Source organism: Monodon monoceros, unplaced genomic scaffold (genome assembly GCF_005190385.1).
Source record: "Monodon monoceros isolate NGI ecotype Baffin Bay Population unplaced genomic scaffold, NGI_Narwhal_1 Super_Scaffold_10, whole genome shotgun sequence".
Taxonomy (NCBI): domain Eukaryota; kingdom Metazoa; phylum Chordata; class Mammalia; order Artiodactyla; family Monodontidae; genus Monodon; species Monodon monoceros.
The window spans coordinates 513,041-530,260 of record NW_021703766.1 but is presented as its reverse complement, the minus strand read 5'-3'; positions in this window follow the sequence as shown (position 1 = coordinate 530,260).

Below are 17,220 nucleotides of genomic sequence, written 5' to 3'. Positions count from 1 at the left end.
TCTCACTGTTGTGGCCTCTCCCGTTGCAGAGCACAGGCTCCGGACGCGCAGGCTCAGCGGCCATGGCTCACGGGCCCAGCCGCTCCGCGGCATGTGGGATCCTCCCGGACCGGGGCATGAACCCGTGTCCCATGCATCGGCAGGCGGACTCTCAACCACTGCGCCACCAGGGAAGCCCCAGCACCATCTTCTTTCTCTTCTCCTTCTGGGGCTCTGGTCACATGAATGTTAGACTTTTTGTTTATGTCCCCGAGGTATCTGAGGATCTGTTCGTTTTTAACATTTAATTTTTCTCTTTGTAGTTCAAATTGAATAATGTCTATTGATCTCTCTTCACGTTCGCTGAATCTTTCCGTCCTGCTGTTGAGTCTATACAGTGAGTTTATTGTGCTTACTTTATTTTTCAGTTCTGAAATTTCAACTTGGGTTTTCTTGGTATCTTTTATTTCTCTTATGAGATGTTCTATTTTTAGCATTTGTTTGAAGAACGTTCGTGATTGCTTCTTGAGAGTATTTGCATAATAAACATCATATTTGTCAGATAATTCCAACATCTTTGCCATTTTGGCACTGGTATCTGTTGATTGTGTTTTCCTATGTGAATTGAAGTTTTGTGGTTTTCTTATGCTGAAGAATTTTCCCAGGTGTGTGAGACCCTGGGTCTTATTTTAAAACTATGGAGACAGGTACTTATGTTTTATCAGGCAGCCCACCTGGATAGATTCAAGCAGTAAGTTTCAACCTGCTTCCGTGAGCGGTAGTTCACTGTCAACTCAGTTCAGAGCCTTTGTGGTTTTCTTCTGAAGTGTCCCAGGTGTGCATCGCGTAATGGCAGTCTGTGATCTGAGTGTGCGTGGACTCTGTGTTCCCAGAGTTTGTAGTGTGCTAATTAGAAACAAATCCATGCATGTATGAGTGGGGCTGAGCCCTGGAGTAAAAGAAGACTTTTTATGGGATCACTTTCCTGAGCTGCTTTCTATCCACGATCTCCTGGTGCTTTCTGCGCCAGCCCTTTTTTGATCCTCTGGGCAGAAACTTGGGCCTCTAGTTCCCCCGCTCTGCCTGAACTATGTTTGGGTCCACATCCAGGCCCACGCAGTGGGAGGAGAGAGAGGGAAAAACGCAGTGGGAGTTGACCCCACCCTCTTGGTCTCAGAGCTTCTCTGAGCGGGAGAAGTTTTCCTTCCTCAGAGTACTGACCCTCCCCCCGCCCCCGCCCCTGCACCAGCTGCCACCAGTCCTGCCACAGAATGGCCTGGACCTGCCACGTGAGAGGATGGAGGGATTCCATGCTCACTCTGAGCATTGGGAATCCCCCTGTTCACTCCTCCAGCCAGAAGTGGAAGCTTTCTCCTGGATCTCTGTCTGCGCCACTTACTGCCTTCTGGGTTTCAGACTGTATTAAGTTGAGGCTGGATGACGCTGGAAGAAAAGACAGTTGTGAACTCAGTGCTGGGTCAGCAGTACTTCAGATTTCGGTATCTCCCAGCTGCATTCGCTGCTGTTCACTTCTCCATCCTTAACTAGCTGTGCTGACATTCTGCTCTGGCTCAGCGCCGTATTCAGCTGCAGAGAAGGGCAAAGTGTGTCTGCCCCATCTCACCTGGAACTCGAAGCCTCTGTTCGCGGTGCTGGCCCCAAGGATGTCCTCCAGCCCAGGTCCTGCTCTGGCTGCCTTATTAGCTCAGGGGTCTCAGTGGGCACCCCGCCCACATACTTCTTTTGCTAATTATGTGGTGAATTAGCTCAATTTCTTTTCTGTCAAATTACCTCAAAGTATTTTCTAATTTCCCTTGTAACTTCTTCTATGAATATTTATGAGTGAGATGTCTAATTCCCACGTATGTTTTGAATTTTCCAAATTCCCTCCTGTTATTGACTCCTGATTTTATTCCATTGTGGTTGGAGAACATACTTTATATTATATTATCTCAGTCCTTTTAAATTTACACAGCCTTGATTTATGGCCTAGCATATGGTCCTTCCTGGAACACATTCCATGTGCACTTGAGAAGACTGTATACTTTGCTGTTGTGGGTGGGGTGTTCTATAGATGTCTAGTTGGTTTATGGTGTTAAGTCCTCTGTTTCCTTGTTCATCTTCTGCCTACTTACTCCAGCCATTATGAAAAATGAGAGGAATGAAGTCTCCAGCTATGACTGTTGTCTGTCTAGTTCTCCTTTCTAGACTGCCAATTTTTGCTGAGTCTCTTGTAGGTAGCATATAGTTAAGTCATATTGTTTTTTAAATCCCTTCTGTCAATCTCTGCCTTTTAATTGGAGAGTTTAATTCATGTACATTTAAAGTAATTACTGATAAGACTTCTGACATTTTGCTCTTTCTATGTGTTGTCTGTTTTCTTTGTCAGTTCCTCCACCACTGCCTTGTTTTGTTAGATGTTTTCTAATATTCCATGTAAATTCCCATTTCTTTTACTATATGTTAAAAAAAATTGGTGTGGGGCTTGCAATTAACATCTTAACTAAAATAACCTAGTTTAATTGAACAGTAAGGGAATTTCAGTAGTACCCAAAAACTTTGTTCCAACATAGCTATCTCCTTCCTACCTTTGTGCCGCAGATTACATACAAATTACATCTTTATACGTTGTAAATGCATCAACCGTTTTATAATTATTGCTTTATGTGGTTGTCTTTTAAATAAAACAGAAGAGTTTAAAACAAAAATGCATTTACACTGTCTTTTGCTTACCTGTATAGTTGTCTTTAGCAGTGTTTTTTATTTATGTGAATTCAAGTTTTTATTTAGTGATTTTCATTTGAGCCTGAGGGGCTCTTTTTAGTATTTCTTGAAGGGCAGATATGCTAGCAATAAGTTCTCTGTTTTTGTTTATCTGGAAATGTCCTACTTTCTCCTTCATTTTTTGAAGGATGGTTTCAGCAGGTAGAGAATTCCTGGTTGACCGTCTTTCAGCACCTTGAATACGTCATCCCACTGTCTTCTAGCCTCCATGGTTTCTTTTTTTTTTTTCAGGTTTTTTTTTTTAATGTGGACCATTATTTTTAAAAAGTCTTTATTGAATTTGTTACAATATTGCTTCTGTTTTACATTTTGGTTTTTTGGCCGCGAGGCATTTGGGATCTTAGCTCGCCGACCAGGGATTGAACCCACACCCCCTGCACTAGAAGGCGAAATCTTAAGCCACTGGACCTCCAGGGAAGTCCCTGGCCTCCATGGTTTCTGACTAGAAGTCAACTGTTAATCCTACTGAGGGTCCATCCGGTGGCCTGAACTGATTTTCTCTTGCTACTTTCAATATTCTTCGTTTTTTGCTTTTGACAATAAGATTCTGATGCATCTAGGTGTGGAGCTCTTTGAATTGATCTCCTTGTAGTTTATTGAGCTTCTTGGAGATAGATTAATGTTTTTCATTAAATTTGGGTAACTTTGGGCCATTATTTCTTCAAATATTCTTTCTGCCCCATTCTCCCTCTCCATCTAGGATTCCCACTGTGCATAAGTTGGTACACTTGATAGCAACCAACAGGTCTCTGAGGCTCTGTTCATTTTTACTGTTTTTCTTTCTTTTCCTCAAATTAGACCAAACTAGTTGATCTGTCTCCAAGTTTGCTGATTTTTCCTTCTACCAACTCAAATTTAGCTTTTGTACTTTTCAATTATGGAGTTTCCCCTTGTGTCTTTAAAGACTTTTGTTCTCTCTCTTTATTGGTACCCTGTCTTTGGTGAGATACTGTTCTCTTAACTGTCATATTAATTCTTCAGACATGATTTCCCTTAGTTATTTGTGCAGAGAAAAGCTGATTTGGTCTTTGTCTGGTGTATTGGGGTTCTCCCAGGAAACAGCATCATTAGAAGATATATAGCTGGATGGATAGCTCGATGGTTAGCACTTAGTATCTCTGCCTGTGGAGGCTGGCAAGTCCAAAATCCACAGGTTAGGCCAGTAGGCTGAACCCAGGGCCAGGGGATGCTGCAGTTTGAGTCTTCAAGCAGCCTGGCTGGCAGAATTCCCTCCTCACTGGGGGACATCAGCCATTTTTTGTTAAGGCTTTCAAATGATTGGATGAGGCCTTCACGTGACCTCCATAATATGGAGGAGAGTCTGCTTTACTCAACTTCTAGTGATTTAGATGTTAACCACGTCTAAAAAATACCGTCACAGAAACATCTAGAGTAATTGGCTGAAATTCTGTGTACTGTGGCCTAGCCGAACTGACATGAAATTAACCATCTTTCTTCCCCTTTCTCTCTTTCTTTCTAGGACTCCGTTTAAGCGTTATTGGTGCCCTTGATTGTACCCTGCTGGTCTCCGAAACTGTTCATTTTCCTTCATGCGTTTTTTTTCCCCCTGTTCCTCACATGTGATAATCTCAATTGACGTATCTTCAAGTTTGCTGGTTCTTCTGCCCACTCAAATTCATTTAATGTACTTTTCAACCACGGTATTTCCATTTTCTTTTTGAAATAATTTTTTTCTTTACTGGTATTCTCTATTTGGTGAGAACCATTCTGTCATATTAATTCCTCAGACGTAATTTCATTTAGTTCTTTGAACATAATTTATGAAAACTGACTTATCTAGTATGTTTAACATCTGGGCCTACTCAGAGATAATACCTATTAGTTGATTTGAAAAAATAATAAATTTACATACATACACACACACATTTATTATTTGTTTGTTTATTTATTGTTGTCTGCGTTGGGTCTTCATTGCTGTGTGCGGGCTTTCTCTAGTTGCAGCGGGTGGGGGCTACTGTTCGTTGCGGTGCGCGGGCTTCTCATTGCGGTGGCTTCTCTTGTTGCGGAGCATGGGCTCTAGGCGCGCGGGCTTCGGTAGTTGTGGCACGTGGGCTCAGTAGTTGTGGCTCACAGGCTTAGTTGCTCTGCTGCATGTGGGATCTTCCCGGACCAGGCCTCGAACCCATATCCCCTGCATTGGCAGGCGGATTCTTAACCACTGTGCCACCAGGGAAGTCCCCAAAGGAGACATTGTACATAATATAATGTGGTGACTCGAGAAACCAGTTTCCTACTCCCCAGACTTGCTGCCATTGCTGTTGCTGCTGTGCTTAGTGACTTTCCTGAACTAATTCTGTTAAGTCTGAGATCCCTGTGGTGTGTGGGTTGTGAAGTCTCTGTGCTCCTAGCTTGGTACTCAACTAATGATTTCCTTAAAGACCATGATCCAGTAAGTCAGCTACCCTTTACCCAGAGGCTCTTCAGTGTCCCAGCAGGTTACAGCTCTGCCTTGCCCTTTACTTCCTGCTTCCACCAGGCCTCACGGTTAACCAAAAATGAGAAAATAGGATGTTCTCAGTTATTTCCTACGCACGCACACAGAGCTGCACATGACATGGACTTCTGTGTCCCCAGAAGTATGTCAGAGCATTTAAGAGTATTCATGGGCATTTTATTCCCCAGATCTTCCTTTTTTTTTCCCACTTTATGTGTGTATGTATTTTAATTGAAGTCTAGTTGATTTACAATGTTGTGTTAATAACTGCTGTACAGCAAAGTGTTTCAGTTATACATACACATACATATTCTGTTTTTATATATTCTTTTCCATTATGGTTTATCAAAGGATATTGAATGTAGTTCTCTGTGCTGTACAGTAGGACCTTATTGTTTATCCATTCTGTATATAGAAGCTTACATCTGCTCACTACAACCTCCCACTCCATCCCTCCCCCAGCCCTTCCCCCTTGGCAAACACCAGTCTGTTCTCTATGTCCATGAGTCTGTTTCTGTTTCATAGAAAGGTTCATTTGTGTCATATTTTAGATACCACATATAAGTGATAACGTATGGTATTTGTCTTTCTCTTTCTGACCTACTTCACTTCATATGATAATCTCTAGTTGCATCCATGTTGATGCAGATGGCATTATTTCATCCTCTTTATGGCTGAGTAGTATTCCATTGTATATATGTACCACATCTTCTTTTCCGTTCACCTGCCGGTGGACCTTTTGGTTGTTTCTGTGTCTTGGCTCTTGTAACTAGTGCTGCAGTGAACGTTGGGGTGCATGTATATTTTCAAATTATAGTTTTCTCTGGACATATGCCCAGGAGTGGGATTGCTGGATCCTGTGGCAACTCTATTTTTAGTTTTGTGAGGAACCTCCATACTGTTTTCCATAGTGGCTGCACCAATTTACATTCCCACCAACAGTGCAGGGGGGTTCCCTTTTCCTCACACCCTCTCCAGCATGTGTTATTGTAGACTTTTTAATGATGGCCGTTCTGACCGGTGTGAGGTGGTACCTCATTGTAGTTTTGATTTGCGTTTCTCTAATCATTAGCAATGTTGAGCATCTTTTCACGTGCCTATTGGCCATCTGTGTTTCTTCTTTGGAGAAATGTCTATTTAGGTCTTCTGCCCATTTTTGCGATTGGGTGGTTTGTTTTTTGTTGTTGTTGTTGAGTTGTATGAACTGTTTGTAACTTTTAGAAATTAAGCCCTTGTCGATTGCATCATGTGTGCATATTTTCTCCCACTCCGTAGGTTGTGTTTTCACTTTGTTTATCGTTTTCTTTGCTGTGCAAAAGCTTTTAAGTTTGATTAGGTCTCATTTGTTTATTTTTGTTTTTATTTCTATTGCCTTGGGAGATTGACCTAAGAAAACAATAGTACGATTTATGTCAGAGAATGTTTTGCCTGTGATCTCTTCTAGGAGTTTTATGGTGTCATGTCTTATGTTTAAGTCTTTAAGCCATTTAGAGTTTATATTTGTGCATGGTGTGAGGGTGTGTTCTGATTTCACTGATTTACATGCGGCTGTCCAACTTTCCCTGCACCACGTGCTGAAGAGCCTTTTTCCCATTGTATATTCTTGCCTTCTTCGTCGAAGATTAATTGACAGTAGATGTGTGGGTTTATTTCTGGGGTCTCTATTCTGTTCCATTGATCCATATGTCTATTTTTGTGCCAGTACCATGCTGTTTTGATTACTGTAGCTTTGTAATATTGTCTGAAGTCTGGGAGGGATATGGCTCTTGCTTTGTTCCTTTTCTTCAGGATTGCTTTGGCAATTCTGGGTCTTTCATGGTTCCGTATGAATTTTAGAATTACTCATTCTAGTTCTGTGAAAAATATTATGGGTAATTTGATAGGGATCACATTAAATCTGTAGATTGCTTTGGATAGAATGGCCATTTTAACAATATAATTCTTCCAATCCAAAAGCATGGGATATCTTTACATTTTCTGAATCAGCTTCAATTTCCTTTATTAATGTTTTATAGTTTTCAGTGTATAAGTCTTTCACCTCCTTGGTCAGGTTTATTCCTAAGTATTTTATTTTTGGGGGTGCAGTTTTAAAAGGTATTGTTGGACTTCCCTGGCAGCCCAGTGGTTATGACTCCATGCTTCCACTGAAGGGGCACGGGTTCAATCCCTTGTTGGGGAACTAAGATCCTGCATGCCAGGTGGTGCAGCCAAAAAAAAGAAGGTGTTGTTTATTTAAATTCCCTTTCTGATATTTCATTCCCTTTCTGATATTTCATTGCTGTACAGAAATGTGACCCATTTCTGTGTGTTAATGTCGCATCTTGCTACCTTGCTGTATTCGTTTATCAGTTCTAGTAGCTTTTGTGTGGAGTCTTTAGGGTTTTCTATATATAGTGTCATATCTGCATATAATGGCAATTTTACCTCTTCCCTTCCAATTAGTTTACATTTTATTTCTTTTCTTGTCTTATGGCTGTGGCTAGGACTCCAATCCTATGTTAAATAGAAGAGGTGAGACTGGGCATCCTTGTTTTTGTTCCAGATTTTTAGCGAGAGGGCTTTCAGCTTTTCACCATTGAGTATTATGTTGGCTATGGGTTTGTCATAAATAGCTTTGATTATATTGAGATATGATCCCTCTATACCCACTTTGGTAAGAATTTTTATCATGAATGGATTTGAATCTTGGTTTTTTTGTTTGTTTTTTGTTTTTTTAACGTCTTTATTGGGGTATAATTGCTTTATAATGGTGTGTTAGTTTCTGCTTTATAACAAAGTGAATCAGTTATACATATACATATGTTCCCATATCTCTTCTCTCTTGCGTCTCCCTCCCTCCCACCCTCCCTATCCCACCCCTCCAGGCGGTCACAAAGCACCGAGCTGATCTCCCTCTGCTATGTGGCTGCTTCCCACTAGCTATCTACCTTACGTTTGGTAGTGTATATATGTCCATGCCTCTCTCTCGCTTTGTCACAGCTTACCCTTCCCCCTCCCCATATCCTCAAGTCCGTTCTCTAGTAGGTCTGTGCCTTTATTCCTGTCTTACCCGTAGGTTCTTCATGACATTTTTTCCCCTTAAATTCCATATATATGTGTTAGCATACCATATTTGTCTTTCTCTTTCTGACTAACTTCACTCTGTGTGACAGACTCTAGGTCTATCCACCTCATTACAAATAGCTCAATTTCGTTTCTTTTTATGGCTGAGTAATATTCCATTGTATATATGTGCCACATCTTCTTTATCCATTCATCCGATGATGGGCACTTAGGTTGTTTCCATCTCCGGGCTATTGTAAATAGAACTGCAATGAACATTTTGGTACATGACTCTTTTTGAATTATGGTTTTCTCAGGGTATATGCCCAGTAGTGGGATTGCTGGGTCATATGGTAGTTTTATTTGTAGTTTTTTAAGGAACCTCCATACTGTTTTCCATAGTGGCTGTACCAATTCACATTCCCACCAGCAGTGCAAGAGGGTTCCCTTTTCTCCACACCCTCTCCAGCGTTTATTGTTTCTAGATTTTTTGATGATGGCCATTCTGACTGGTGTGAGATGATATCTCATTGTAGTTTTGATTTGCATTTCTCTAATGATTAATGATGTTGAGCATTCTTTCATGTGTTTCTTGGCAGTCTGTATATCTTCTTTGGAGAAATGTCTATTTAGGTCTTCTGCCCATTTTTGGATTGGGTTGTTTGTTTTTTTGTTATTGAGCTGCATGAGCTGCTTGTAAATTTTGGAAATTAATCCTTTGTCAGTTGCTTCATTTGCAAATATTTTCTTCCATTCTGAGGGTTGTCTTTTGGTCTTGTTTATGGTTTCCTTTGCTGTGCAAAAGCTTTGAAGTTTCATTAGGTCCCATTTGTTTAGTTTTGTTTTTATTTCCATTTCTCTAGGAGATGGGTCAAAAAGGATCTTGCTATGATTTATGTCATAGAGTGTTCTGCCTTTGTTTTCCTCTAAGAGTTCGATAGTTTCTGGCCTTACATTTAGGTCTTTAATCCATTTTGAGCTTATTTTTGTGTATGGTGTTAGGGAATGATCTAATCTCATACTTTTACATTTACCTGTCCAGTTTTCCCAGCACCACTTATTGAAGAGGCTGTCCTTTCTCCACTGTACATTCCTGCCTCCTTTATCAAAGATAAGTTGACCATATGTGCATGGGTTTATCTCTGGGCTTTCTATCCTGTTCCACTGATCTATCTTTCTGTTTTTGTGCCAGTACCATACTGTCTTGATTACTGTAGCTTTGTGGTATAGTCTGAAGTCAGGGAGCCTGATTCCTCCAGCTCCATTTTTCGTTCTCAAGATTGCCTTGGCTATTCAGGGTCTTTTGTGTTTCCATACAAATTGTGAAATTTTTTGTTCTAGTTCTGTGAAAAATGCCAGTGGTAGTTTGATAGGGATTGCATTGAATCTGTAGATTGCTTTGGGTAGTAGAGTCATTTTCACAATGTTGATTCTTCCAATCCAAGAACATGGTATATCTCTCCATCTATTTGTATCATCTTTAATTTCTTTCATCAGTGTCTTATAATTTTCTGCATACAGGTCTTTTGTCTCCTTAGGTAGGATTATTCCTAGATATTTTATTCTTTTTGTTGCAAAGGTAAATGGGAGTTTTTTGTTTTTTGTTTTTTTTTGTGGTACGCGGGCCCCTCACTGCTGGGGCCTCTCCCGTTGTGGAGCACAGGCTCCAGACACGCAGGCTCAGCTGCCATGGCTCACGGGCCCAGCCGCTCCGCGGCATGTGGGATCTTCCCGGACCGGGGCATGAACCCGTGTCCCCTGCATCAGCAGGCGGACTCTCAACCACTGCGTCACAAGGGAAGCCCAATGGGAGTGTTTTCTTGATTTCACTTTCAGATTTTTCATCATTAGTATATAGGAATGCCAGAGATTTCTGTGCATTAATTTTGTATCCTGCAACTTTACCAAATTCATTGATTAGCTCTAGTGGTTTTCTGGTAGCGTCTTTAGGATTCTGTATGTATAGTATCATGTCATCTGCAAACAGTGACAGCGTTACTTCTTCTTTTCCGATTTGGATTCCTTTTATTTCCTTTTCTTCTCTGATTGCTGTGGCTAAAACTTCCAAAACTATGTTGAATAAGAGTGGTGAGAGTGGGCAACCTTGTCTTCCTCCTGATCTTAGTGGAAATGCTTTCAGTTTTTCACCATTGAGGATGATGTTGGCTGTGGGTTTGTCATATATGGCCTTTATTATGTTGAGGAAAGTTCCCTCTATGCCTACTTTCTGCAAGGTTTTTATCGTAAATGGGTGTTGAATTTTGTCAAAAGCTCTCTCTGCATCTATTGAGATGATCATATGGTTTTTCTCCTTCAGTTTGTTAATATGGTTTATCACACTGATTTGCGTATATTGAAGAATCCTTGCATTCCTGGAATAAACCCCACTTGATCATGGTGTATGATCCTTTAAATGTGCTGTTGGATTCTGTTTGCTAGTATTTTGTTGAGGATTTTTGCATCTATGTTCATCAGTGATATTGGCTTGTAGTTTTCTTTCTTTGTGACATCTTGTCTGGTTTTGGTATCAAGGTGATGGTGGCCTCATAGAATGAATTTTGGAGTGTTCCTCCCTCTGCTATATTTTGGAAGAGTTTGAGAAGGATAGGTGTTAGCTCTTCTCTAAATGTTTGATAGAATTCGCCTGTGTAGGCATCTGGTCCTGGGCTTTTGTTTGTTGGAAGATTTTTAATCACAGTTTCAATTTCAGTGCTTGTGATTGGTCTGTTCATATTTTCTATTTCTTCCTGGTTCAGTCTTGGCAGGTTGTGCATTTCTACGAATTTGTCCACTTCTTCCAGGTTGTCCATTTTATTGGCATAGAGTTGCTTGTAGTAATCTCTCATGATCTTTTGTATTTCTGCAGTGTCAGTTGTTACTTCTCCTTTTTCATTTCTAATTCTATTGATTTGAGTCTTCTCCCTTTTTTTCTTGATGAGTCTGGCTAATGGTTTATCAATTTTGTTTATCTTCTCAAAGAACCAGCTTTTAGTTTTATTGATCTTTGCTATTGTTTCCTTCATTTCTTTTTCATTTATTTCTGATCTGATTTTTATGATTTCTTTCCTTCTGCTAACTTTGGGTTTTTTTTTTTTTTTCTTCTTTCTCTAATTGCTTTAGGTGCAAGGTTAGGTTGTTTATTCGAGATGTTTTCTGTTTCTTAAGGTGGGCTTGTATTGCTATAAACTTCCCTCTTAGAACTGCTTTTGCTGCATCCCATAGGTTTTGGGTCGTCGTGTCTCCATTGTCATTTGTTTCTAGGTATTTTTTGATTTCCTCTTTGATTTCTTCAGTGATCACTTCGTTATTAAGTAGTGTATTGTTGAGCCTCCATGTGTTTGTATTTTTTACAGATCTTTTCCTGTAATTGATATCTAGTCTCATAGCATTGTGGTCGGAAAAGATACTTGGTACAATTTCAATTTTCTTAAATGTACCAAGGCTTGATTTGTGACCCAAGATATGATCTATCCTGGAGAATGTTCCATGAGCACTTGAGAAAAATGTGTATTCTGTTATTTTTGGATGGAGTGTCCTATAAATATCAATTAAGTCCATCTTGTTTAATGTATCATTTAAAGCTTCTGTTTCCTTATTTATTTTCATTTTGGATGATCTGTCCATTGGTGAAAGTGGGGTGTTAAAGTCCCCTACTATGAATGTGTTACTGTCGATTTCCCCTTTTATGGCTGTTAGTATTTGCCTTATGTATTGAGGTGCTCCTAGGTTGGGTGCATAAATATTTACAATTGTTATATCCTCTTCTTGGATCGATCCCTTGATCACTATGTAGTGTCCTTCTTTGTCTCTTCTAATAGTCTTTATTTTAAAGTCTATTTTGTCTGATATGAGAATTGCTACTCCAGCTTTCTTTTGGTTTCCATTTGCATGGAATATCTTTTTCCATCCCCTTACTTTCAGTCTGTATGTGTCTCTAGGTCTGAAATGGGTCTCTTGTAGACAGCATATATATGGGTCTTGTTTTTGTATCCATTCAGCCAATCTTTTGTCTTTTGGTGGGAGCATTTAGTCCATTTACATTTAAGGTAATTATCGATATGTATGTTCCTATTCCCATTTTCTTAATTGTTTTGGGTTCGTTATTGTAGGTCTTTTCCTTCTCTTGTGTTTCTTGCCTAGAGAAGTTCCTTTAGCATTTGCTGTAAAGCTGGTTTGGTGGTGCTGAACTCTCTCAGCTTTTGCTTGTCTGTAAAGGTTTTAATTTCTCCATCAAATTTGAATGAGATCCTTGCTGGGTAGAGTAATCTTGGTTGCAGGTTTTTCTCCTTCATCACTTTCAGTATGTCCTGCCACTCCCTTCTGGCTTGTAGGGTTTCTGCTGAGAGATCAGCTGTTAACCTTATGGGGATTCCCTTGTGTGTTATTTGTTGTTTTTCTCTTGCTGCTTTTAATATGCTTTCTTTGTATTTAATTTTTGACAGTTTGATTAATATGTGTCTTGGCGTATTTCTCCTTGGATTTATCCTGTATGGGACTCTCTGTGCTTCCTGGACTTGATTAACTATTTCCTTTCCCATATTAGGGAAGTTTTCAACTATAATCTCTTCAAATATTTTCTCAGTCCCTTTCTTTTCCTCTTCTTCTTCTGGAACCCCTATAATTCGAATGTTGGTGTGTGTGTTTAATGTTGTCCCAGAGGTCTCTGAGACTGTCCTCAGTTCTTTTCATTCTTTTTTCTTTATTCTGCTCTGCAGTAGTTATTTCCACTATTTTACCTTCCAGGTCACTTATCCGTTCTTCTGCCTCAGTTACTCTGCTATTGATCCCTTCTAGAGTATTTTTCATTTCATTTATTGTGTTGTTCATCGTTGCTTGTTTCATCTTTAGTTCTTCTAGGTCCTTGTTAAATGTTTCTTGCATTTTGTCTATTCTATTTCCAAGATTTTGGATCATCTTTACTACCATTATTCTGAATTCTTTTTCAGGTAGACTGCCTATTTCCTCTTCATTTGTTAGGTCTGGTGGGTTTTATCTTGCTTCTTCATCTGCGGTGTGTTTTTCTGTCTTCTCATTTTGCTTATCTTACTGTGTTTGGGGTCTCCTTTTTGCAGGCTGCAGGTTCGTAGTTCGTCTTGTTTTTGGTGTCTGTCCCCAGTGGCTAAGGTTGGTTCAGTGGGTTGTGTAGGCTTCCTGGTGGAGGGGAGTAGTGCCTGTGTTCTGGTGGATGAGGCTGGATCTTGTCTCTCTGGTGGGCAGGTCCACGTCTGGTGGTGTGTTTTGGGGTGTCTGTGGAGTTACTATGACTTTAGGCAGCCTCTCTGCTAATGGGTGGGGTTGTGTTCCCGTCTTGCTAGTTGTTTGGCATAGGGTGTCCAGCACTGTAGCTTGCTGGTCGTTGAGTGAAGCTGGGTGCTGGTGTTGAGATGGAGATCTCTGGGAGATTTTTGCCGTTTGATATTACGTGGAGCTGGGAGGTCTCTTGTGGACCAGTGTCCTGAAGTTGGCTGTCCCACCTCAGAGGCACAGCACTGACTCCTGTGCAGCACCAAGAGCCTTTCATCCACACGGCTCAGAATAAAAGGGAGAGAAAGTAGAGAGAAAGAATTAGTAGAAGTAGAAAGAAAGGAAGGAAGGAAGGAAGGAAGGAAGGAAAAGAAGGAAAGAAAGAAAGGAGGGAGGGACGGACAGTGGGAGGAAGGAAGGAAGGAGGGAAGGAAGGAAAAAAGAAAGAAAGAAAGAAGATAGAGTACAATAAAATAAAGTAAAATATAATAAAGTTATTAAATTAGAAAATAATTATTAAAAAAAAAAACGGACGGATAGAACCCTAGGACAAATGGTGGAAGCAAAGCTATACAGACAAAATCTCTCACAGAAGTATACACATACACACTCACAAAAAGAGGAAAAGGGGAAAAAATCATAAATCTTGCTCTCGAAGTCCACTTCCTCGATTTGGGATGACTCGTTGTCTATTCAGGTATTCCACCGATGCAGGTACATCAGGTTGATTGTGGAGCTTTAATCCGCTGCTCCTGAGGCTGCTGGGAGAGATTTCCCTTCTCTTCTTTGTTCGCACAGCTCACGGGGCTCAGCTTTGGATTTGGCCCCGCCTCTGCATGTAGGTCACCGGAGGGCGTCTGTTCTTCGCTCAGACAGGACGGGGTTAAAGGAGCCGCTGATTCGGGGGCTCTGGCTCACTCAGGCCGGGGGGAGGGAGGGGCACGGAGGGCGGGGCGGGCCTGCGGCGGCAGACGCCGGCGTGACGATGCACCAGCCTGAGGCGCGCCGTGCGTTCTCCAGGGGAAGTTGTCCCTGGATCCCGGGACCCTGGCAGTGGCGGGATGCACAGGCTCCCCGGATGGGAGGTGTGGAGAGTGACCTGTGCTCGCCCACAGGCTTCTTGGTGGCGGCAGCAGCGGCCTTAGCGTCTCCTGCCCGTCTCTGGGGTCCGCGCTTTTAGCCGCGACTCGCGCCCGTCTCTGGAGCTCCTTTAAGCAGCGCTCTTAATCCCCTCTCCTCGCGCACCAGGAAATAAAGAGGGAAGAAAAAGTCTCTTGCCTCTTCGGCAGGTCCAGACTTTTCCCCGGACTGCCTCCCGGCCAGCCGTGGCGCACTAACCCCCTGCAGGCTGTGTTCTCGCCGCCACCCCCAGTCCTCTCCCTGCGCCCCAACCGAAACCCGAGCCTCAGCTCCCAGCCCCGCCTGACCCGGCGGGTGAGCAGACAAGCCTCTCGGGCTGGTGAGTGTGGTCGGCACCGATCCTCTGTGCGGGGAATCTCTCCGCTTTGCCCTCCGCACCCCTGTGGCTGCGCTCTCCTCCGTGGCTCCGAAGCTTCCCCCCTCGGCCTCCCGCAGTCTCCGCCCGCGAAGGGGCTCCTAGTGTGTGGAAACCTTTCCTCCTTCACGGCTCCCTCCCACTGGTGCAGGGCCCGTCCCTATCCCTTTGTCTCTGTTTTTTCTTTTTTCTTTTGCCCTACCCAGGTACGTGGGGAGTTTCTTGCCTTTTGGGAGGTCTGAGGTCTTCTGCCAGCGTTCAGTAGGTGTTCTGTAGGAGTTGTTCCACGTGTAGATGTATTTCTGGTGTATCTGTGAGGAGGAAGGTGATCTCCACGTCTTACTCTTCCGCCATCTTCCCCTCCTTCCCTGAATCTTGTTAAATGCTTTTTTCTGCATCTGTCGAGATGATCATGTGGTTTTTGCTTATGTGGTGTATCGCAATGATTTCCATACGTTGAACCATCCTTGTGAACTTGCGATGAATCACACTTGGTCATGGTGTATGATCTTTTTTATGTGTTGTTGGATTCGGTTTGCTAATATTTTGAGAATTTTTGCATCTATATTCTTCAGAGATACTGGCCTGTAACTTTCCTTTTTGGTGGTGTCTTTGTCTGGTTTTGTTATCAGGGTGATGGTGGCTTCATAGCATGTCTTTGGGAGTGTTCCCTCCTCTTCCATTTTTTTGGCAAGAGTTTTAGAAGGATCGGTATAAGTTCTTTTTTGTATGTTTGGTAGAATTCACCTGTGAGGCCATCTGGTTCTGGACTTGTGTTTGTAGGGAGTTTTTTTAAATTACAGATTCTATTTCACTTCTAGTGCTCAGTCTGTTCAAATTATCTATTTCTTCCTGATACAGTTTTGGTGGGCTGTATGTTTCTAGGAACTTGTCGGTTTCTTCTAGGTTGTTGAATTTGTTGGCATACCCTTGTTCATAGTAGTTTCCCTTACACTTTTTTATATTTCTGTGGCATCAGTTGTTACGTTTCCTTTTTCATTTCTTATTTTATTTGGGTTCTCTCTCTTTTCCTTTTGGTGATCCTGGCCAGAGGTTTGTCCATCGTGTTTATCCTTCCAAAGAACCAACTCTTAGTTTTATTGATTTATTTCTATTTTTTTAATCTCTGTTTTATTTCTTCTCTGATCTTTACTATTTCCTTCCTTCTGCTGAATTTCGGTTTTGCTTGTTCTTCTTTTCCTAATTCTTTTAAGTGGTAGGTTAGGTTGTTTGAGGTTTTTCTTGGTTTTAGAGGAAGGCCTGTACTGTTATGAACTTCCCTGTAACAACTGCTTTTGCTGCATCCCATAGCTTTGGATGGTTCTGTTTTCTTTTCCTTTTTTTTTTTTATTTTTGTATGGTTGTATTTTCATTTTTTCAAGGTATTTTTAAATTTCCTCTTTGATTTCATCATTAACCCATTGGTTTTTGAGTAGCATGTTGTTATCGTTTTTTTCCCATTTCTTTTTTTTCTAATGTCTGATCTTATTTGTTAGAACATCTCATTTTTTTAAAAATTTGGTTAATTTCATGTTAGATAATGAATATTTTCTCAGTTTTATTTCTTGTTTTAAACTTTTATTTATTTGGCTGCATCAGGTCTTGGTTGTGGCATGCGGGATCTTTGTTGCAGCGCACGGGCTTCTCTCTAGTGGCACACGGGCTCTCTAGTCGTGGCGCATGGGCTCCAGAACGCGCAGGCTCAGTAGCTGTGGTGTGTGCGCTCTCTAGTTGTGGCGCACGGGCTCCAGAGCACGTGGGCTTAGTAGCTGTGGCGTGTGGGCTTCGTTGCTCTGTGGCATGTGGGATCTTAGTTCCCCGACCAGAGATTGAACCCACATCCCCTGCATTGGAAGGCGGATTCTTTACCACTGCGCCACCAGTGAACTCCTAGAACATCTCTTTTTTAAAAAAAATTTATTTATTTACTTTATTTTTGGCTGCATTTGGTCTTCATTGCTGTGCACAGGCTTTCTCTAGTTGTGATGAGCAGGGGACTACTCTTTGTTGCAGTGCGCAGGCTTCTCATTGCAGTGGCTTCTCGTTGCAGAGCACAGGCTCTAGGCATGTGGGCTTCAGTAGTTATGGCACGTGGGCTCAGTAGTTGTGGCTCGTGGGCTCTAGAGCACAGGCTCAGTAGTTGTAGCACATGGGCTTAGTTGCTCCGCGGCATGTGGGATCTTCCCGGACCAGGGCTCAAACCCGTGTCCCCTGCATTGAC